Source organism: Orycteropus afer, unplaced genomic scaffold (assembly GCF_000298275.1).
Source record: "Orycteropus afer afer isolate SDZICR_OR568_19922 unplaced genomic scaffold, OryAfe1.0 scaffold00560, whole genome shotgun sequence".
NCBI classification, from domain to species: Eukaryota; Metazoa; Chordata; class Mammalia; order Tubulidentata; family Orycteropodidae; genus Orycteropus; species Orycteropus afer.
Window position 1 is genome coordinate 225,953 of NW_006922147.1, and position 6,432 is coordinate 232,384.

The window sequence follows — 6,432 nt, forward strand, 5'->3', positions numbered from 1 at the left end:
GGGCAGTGTTTCATTCTGCTGTGCATGGGGTCGCTACGAGTCGGAAACGACTCGACGGCACTTAACAACAACAACAACATAAAAGTAAGATAGCTTCAAAATAAGTGTTGTTTGCTGAATATATTTTTATTTTCTTCTTTTTTAGATAATTTATTATTTAGATATTTGGTGCTCCATTTATCCCAGAGATACTCAAGCATTTCATTATGAAAATTTAAATCTTAAATGTACCATTTTATGAACAATTAGGCTGAATGCTTTCATTTTGATATAGATATGAACTGAAAGTGATAAGATCAGTAAAATCGCAAGAAATTAGATGCTAAAAATATTTCATGTAGTTAAAATCAGGAGCGATCTCAGAGACACTAATTTACTCTCTTATCTTTAGACCCATATCCTACCACTTAGGGGAATTGCTTCAAATCTAAGCAATTGAAAAAGGTTTAATAAACATACATAGACTAGGAAACACTTTTTAAATATCTCTACTATATAATTCATTTGTGTTAATAAAAATTACAGAAAATCCCATGTTCTACCTATTACACCATAAAATATGTTAACTTGGAGTGAAAGCATAATATAAAGGATAGATCAGAGTACTAGGAGTTGAGAGACCTAAATTTTATTTTTAAAATTACCACATAAGTTTTATCAGATTCTGATTATCCAGTTATGAATTGAGCCCGAGAATTTTAATTTCTTAAAACACATTTAGATGAACAAGCAATAGATGGTCTGTGGAGCATATTTTGAGTAATACTGAATTAGATGATGCTGAAGGCTATTTCTAAGTTCTAAATTTCAGTGAGTTGACAATATTCCATAGTCAATACATTAAAAAATATTCACCATATAATGAGAAAATTACATGGAAAAGATGTTCAAGCTACTATGTTGTTTATTCTCTTTTAAAATCCTCTACACATAAAATATGTAAAGGAGAATTGAATCATATACTTAATTCAGTTAAAAGAAAGAAACACTAAAATCAAAACTTCTTAAAAAGAGTTCAATCTTTTATATTTCACTAATCCTAATTTCCAACAGCCTTTTAACATTTGACCGCCTGTCAGAATCATGCTTATTGAATGAAAGATGTGTGAGTCAAACAGTGAAAATGTTATCAAGCAATAAAACTATAATCAGTGTATACTGAAGAAATTATCCCCTTTATTCTTGTGAATTAGCAATGTCAAATGAATTTTTAAAGTGTTAAATATTTTCACTTACAGATGCATAGAGATATTTCTGATTAAAGTTCTCTCTGGGTGTCAACATTTCAGAGTTTGAGAGGAACTTTGATTTTGTTAAGTGCCATCGAGGCAGCTCTGACTCATACTGACCCTATGTACAACAGAATGAAATTGCCCATTCCTGCACTATCTTCACAATCTTCACTATACTTGAGGCATTCATTGCAGCCACTGTGTCAAACCATTTCATTAGAGGTCTTCCCCTTTTTTGCTGACCCTCTAGTTTACCAAGCATGATATCCTTCTTCAGGGACTGGTCCCTCCTGACAACATGACCAAAGTAGATGAGATGAAGTCTGCTCATTTGCCTTTCTAAGGAGCATTACAGCTGTTACTTCATTCAAGACAAGTTTGTTCATTTTTCTGGAAGTCCATAATATTTTCAGTTTTATTGTCCAACACCATAATTCAAATGTATAATTTCTTTTTCAGTCTCCTTTACTCATTGTCCAGCTTTTGTGTACATATGAGGCCATTGAAAATACCATGGCTTTGCTCAGGTGTGCCTTAGTCCTCAAGCTGATATCTTTGTATCTTTGCTTTTTAACACTTTAAAGAGGTCTTTTGCAGCAGATTTACCTAAAGAAATATATCATTTAATTTCTTGACTGCTACTTCCATGGGCATTTATTGTGTGGATCCAAATAAAAATAAACCTTTGACACTTCTATCTTCTCTGCATTTAGCATGAGGTTGCTTTTTGGTCTAGTTGTGAAGATTTTTATTTTCTTTATGTTGATAATCCATAGTGAAGGCTGCAGTCTTTGATCATCAATAAGTGCTGATTCTTCACTTTCAGCAAGTAAAGTTGTGTCATCTGCATATCACAGGTAATTTCTTAGTCTTCCTCTAGTCATGATGCTGAGTTTTTCTTTATATAGTCCAGATAGACAGATTATTTTTTCAGCATAGAGATTGAATAAGTATGGTGAAAGGATAAAACCCTGACACATACATTTCCTGATTTTGGAAAGCAAGATAGTGGTGATTTTTTTTTTTTTCCATTCTTTCAAAAACGTATTAATAAAACATCATAAATTATTTGCATTATGATGAGGGAGTTGGATATAAAGCCCAAGAAAACATTAGTTTCCCTTAAGAAACTTGCAGTCAAGTTTAATATCACAAGTTATATTAGTTCATCTAATGCAGATGGTGAGAATCTGAAACTTAAGAAATTGCACTGAATTTCCTGTGTATTTTCTCTGTACTTATAGCCAATGTTAAAAGATGGTTTCTCAAACATTTCCCTGGTCTAGAAAAATAGGTATCTGTAACAACAATTTAGAGAGATCTTATATTTATTTCAAAAGGAAAAGAAGCCAAAAATGCACACGTCAACTGTTTGTCTTTAAAGTGTAGATGCTGAGGCAGTGTTGATATGTCAGAAAAGACATTCTAGCATATTCATTTTGGAATTTAAGTTTGCCTAAGTCATCAGGTTCATGAAGATTTATATGTGTGTGTACTAACATTTATTACAGTTGCTGTTAAAGTAATATTTGCTGAATAGATGAAGAAATATTATGAAAAGTATGCTTCTCTCTCCCATATATACATATATACAAACACATACATGTACACACACCACACAATCACTCAACTGGGACAATGTCTGAATCAAAGATAAATGTGGAAATATTCCCTCATTACAATTTGCCTGCTAACCAGATGGCTGGCGGTTCAAACCCACCAGCCACTCCTCAGAAGGAAGGTTGGGCAATCCTACTTCCATAGTGATACTGCCTCGAAAACCCAAGGAGGGATCGCTATGAGTCAGGTTTGACTCGACGGCACATAACAACAACAACAACAACAATATAAAAAATTATATATTTTCTTTAGCCCAGAGAATACCTGAATTAATTGAAAATGCTCTTATACGAAACCTGTTGGTTAATCACCCAAATTATATATTTCTTGTAGTTGTTCATTAGTGAAAATTGTAGGTAAACTCTATAAATGTCCTCAAAACCCCAAAAGTAAAAGTGATAGTTGTGTCTATTGCAATTATATATGCTTTACAATAAAAATTATCCCCAGGTAGAAGTATATTCTAAAATCATTCAAAAATAAAATTAATCAAAAGGAAACAACAAAATATTAATTTTGTCTTTGAGGAATTGTTATTTGAATTCTTTTTAGAATGCTCATTTTATTTTCAGGCTGAAAAATTACATAAATGTCTGTTCTGTTTTATTTTCTTGGGAGTCTTACATCATTTTCTTTTTTTTTGCCATAGAAGTAATAAACAACTTTACAACAATGTGAATGATCTTTTCTGAGAAGTTCAATAAGAAGAGAAAGTGGCCCTATAACACCCCCCAGTTATCTTATAGTTAATATGAAGTCGTTTGAGATTACAGATATCTCATGAGAGAAGTTTCAGGAAGTTGAAAAGAGCTGAAAATTTTTTAAAGAAAGAAAATGAAGATGACAAACAAGTTATTAAAAAAAAATAAAACTAAAAAGGAAGTTAAGCTATTGAAAACATTTTTATTTGTTAAATCTCTACCACAAACAATTTTTTTAGTTATGTCTTAAATTAAAATGAAATTATGAATTTTATTTTCTTTAACATTTTATTTTCCTGCATCCAAACTGATCAATTCACTAAATATTAACTTCTATGTATATCTAAGGTAAAAAGAAAACAAATACTGAAATTCTTTTTTTTTTTTAACAGTGGTTTTCATTTTCATTTTTTTTTTTTTTTAATTGTGCTTTAGGTGCAAGTTTATAGAGCAGAGTTTGTTTTACATTCAGCATTTCATGTACATTTGGTTTTACTCCACAGTTATCATCCCCAACCCTAACCTACTCTCCTACCCTCTCTGCCCAGTAATCCCCCCCTCCTTGTGCCCCTCATAGTTATGCACTCCTGTGTGTCTTGCATTTCCTCCATGCAAATGTTGCCCCTCTGGTGCCCTGTGGTCGATTGCTCCAAGGGATGCATCTCTATAGAGTATGTGGGTCCAGCACCATGGATTGAGTGATCTGCATGTACATCTTGTTTACTATTGGGCTGAGAGCCAGCCCCTGGGAGTGCGTTTTATTTCACACACAAAGTGTATCCCAGGCCATAGTATTGGGGGTCCCACCAGATTCCATCTAACCAGTAATTCTGGACATTATTGTGTTTTTGAATTTTGTTTCACATTTTTCCTCCCACTCTATCCAGGATCTCCAGTTGTGATCCTTTCCCGAGTGGTTGGCATTGGTAGCTAGGCACCATCTAGTTCTTCTGGTCTTGAGGTTCATCAAGTCCTAAGACTGATTGCTTCCAAATGTCCTTAGTTTCTTTTTATTTTATTGCAGTCTTCTTCGCTTCTGATGATAGGAGACCATCAGGTGCATCTTAGATGACTACTTGAAAGCTTTTAAGCCCCAGTCGCTACTCTCACCAATGTAGGATGAGGAACAAGGCTTTTATGTATTTTGTTGTGCCAATTGAGTCTGGTGTTCCCAGTACTATGGTCCTGAGTCAGTAGATCTATTGGATCTCTCTATCACAGTGTCGGGAGCTCTGGTAGCATAGTGGCTAAGGCACTTGACTGCTAACTAGAAGGCTGGCGGTTCAAACCCACCAGCCACTCCCCAGAAGGAAGATGGGGCAATCTACTTCCGTAGTGATACTGCCTTGGAGACCCAAGGAGGGGTCGCTATGAGTTGGGTCTGACTCGACAGCACATAACAACAACAACAACAACATCACAGTGTCAGGCTGTCTGTGAGGGATTACTCTATGTCTGTCTTCTGTTGATTCTGTAAGGATTGTATTTTGTCACTGATATCTGTGCAAGATTAGCCTCCCCTGAATCCATCCTGGGTCTAAAGTATACTCCTGTTCACTGACCCCCCATCTGATCTGGGTCAGATGTTTATGTGTTTATCTGTAGCCTCGTATTTGGTGTTAATGGTAATGCAATATTGTGGATATACTGGTTAGTATTAGCATCTGTCATCTATATCTTATATGCACAATTTGGTGTCCTCTTTTTTTCCTAATATTATCATAGTGGTCACAGACTCTTTCTATATCATCACTCCCCTTAAGTACATCAGCATGTGGCTCGCAAAGCCCAAAATTAATTCCTTCTCTTCCCTCCCCACCCCAGTAATCTACAAAGTGTGTTCCCTTTCTCAAGCAAACCCTTCTTTGTCTTTTTACAGTAATGGGCTCGTACAGTATTTGTCCTTCTGCGATTGAATTATTTCACTCAGCATTATGTCCTTCAGGGCCATCTACATTGTGAGATGATTCCTGTATCCTTCATTGTTCTTTAATATAGCACAGTATTCCATTGTGTGAATGTATCATAATTTGCTTATCCATTCATCTGTTGATGGGCATTTAGGTTGTTTCCATCTCTTTGCTATAGTGAATTGTGCTGTGATGAACATAGGTGTTCATATGTCTGTTTGTGTCCTGCTTCTCACTTCTTTAGGATATATTCCTAGTAATGGATTTGTTGGGTCAAATGGTATTTCTATCTTCAATTTTTAAGGAAACGCCATATCATTTGCCACAATGGTTGTACCATTTTACAATTCCACCAGCAGTGCACAAGAGTTCCAATTTCTCCACAACCTCATCAATATTTGATATTTTCTGTCCTGTTGAACTTTACTATTATTGCTGGGGTGAGATGATATCTCCTCATTGTTTTGATTTGCATCTCTCTAATGACTAAAGATCACAAGCAGTTCCTCATGTGTTTGTTGGCCACCAGCAGATATCTTTAGTGAAGTGTCAGTTTAAGTCTTTTGTCCATTTTTGAATTGAGTTGTTTGTTTTCTGGTGTTGAGGTGTTGAAATTTTCTATAGATTTTAGAGATAAGTCCTTTGTCAAATATGTCACAGGCAAATATTTTCTCCCAATCTGTAGGGTCTCCTTTTACCTTTTTGATGAAGTTTTTTGATGAGCATAAGAATTTAATTTTTAAAAGGTCCCAGTCATCTAGCTTCTTTTCTGCCTCCTGTGCACTCTGGGTTATGTTTCATAGCCTATTTATGCCATAAATTAGGGCTCCTAGATTTGTCCCTATTTTATCTTTGATGAATTTTATAGTTTTGGGTTTTACATTTAAGTCTTTGATCCAACTTGAGTTTGTTTTTGTGTATGGGGTGAGGTAGGGAGTCTTGTTTCATTTTTTTGCAAGTGGATATCCA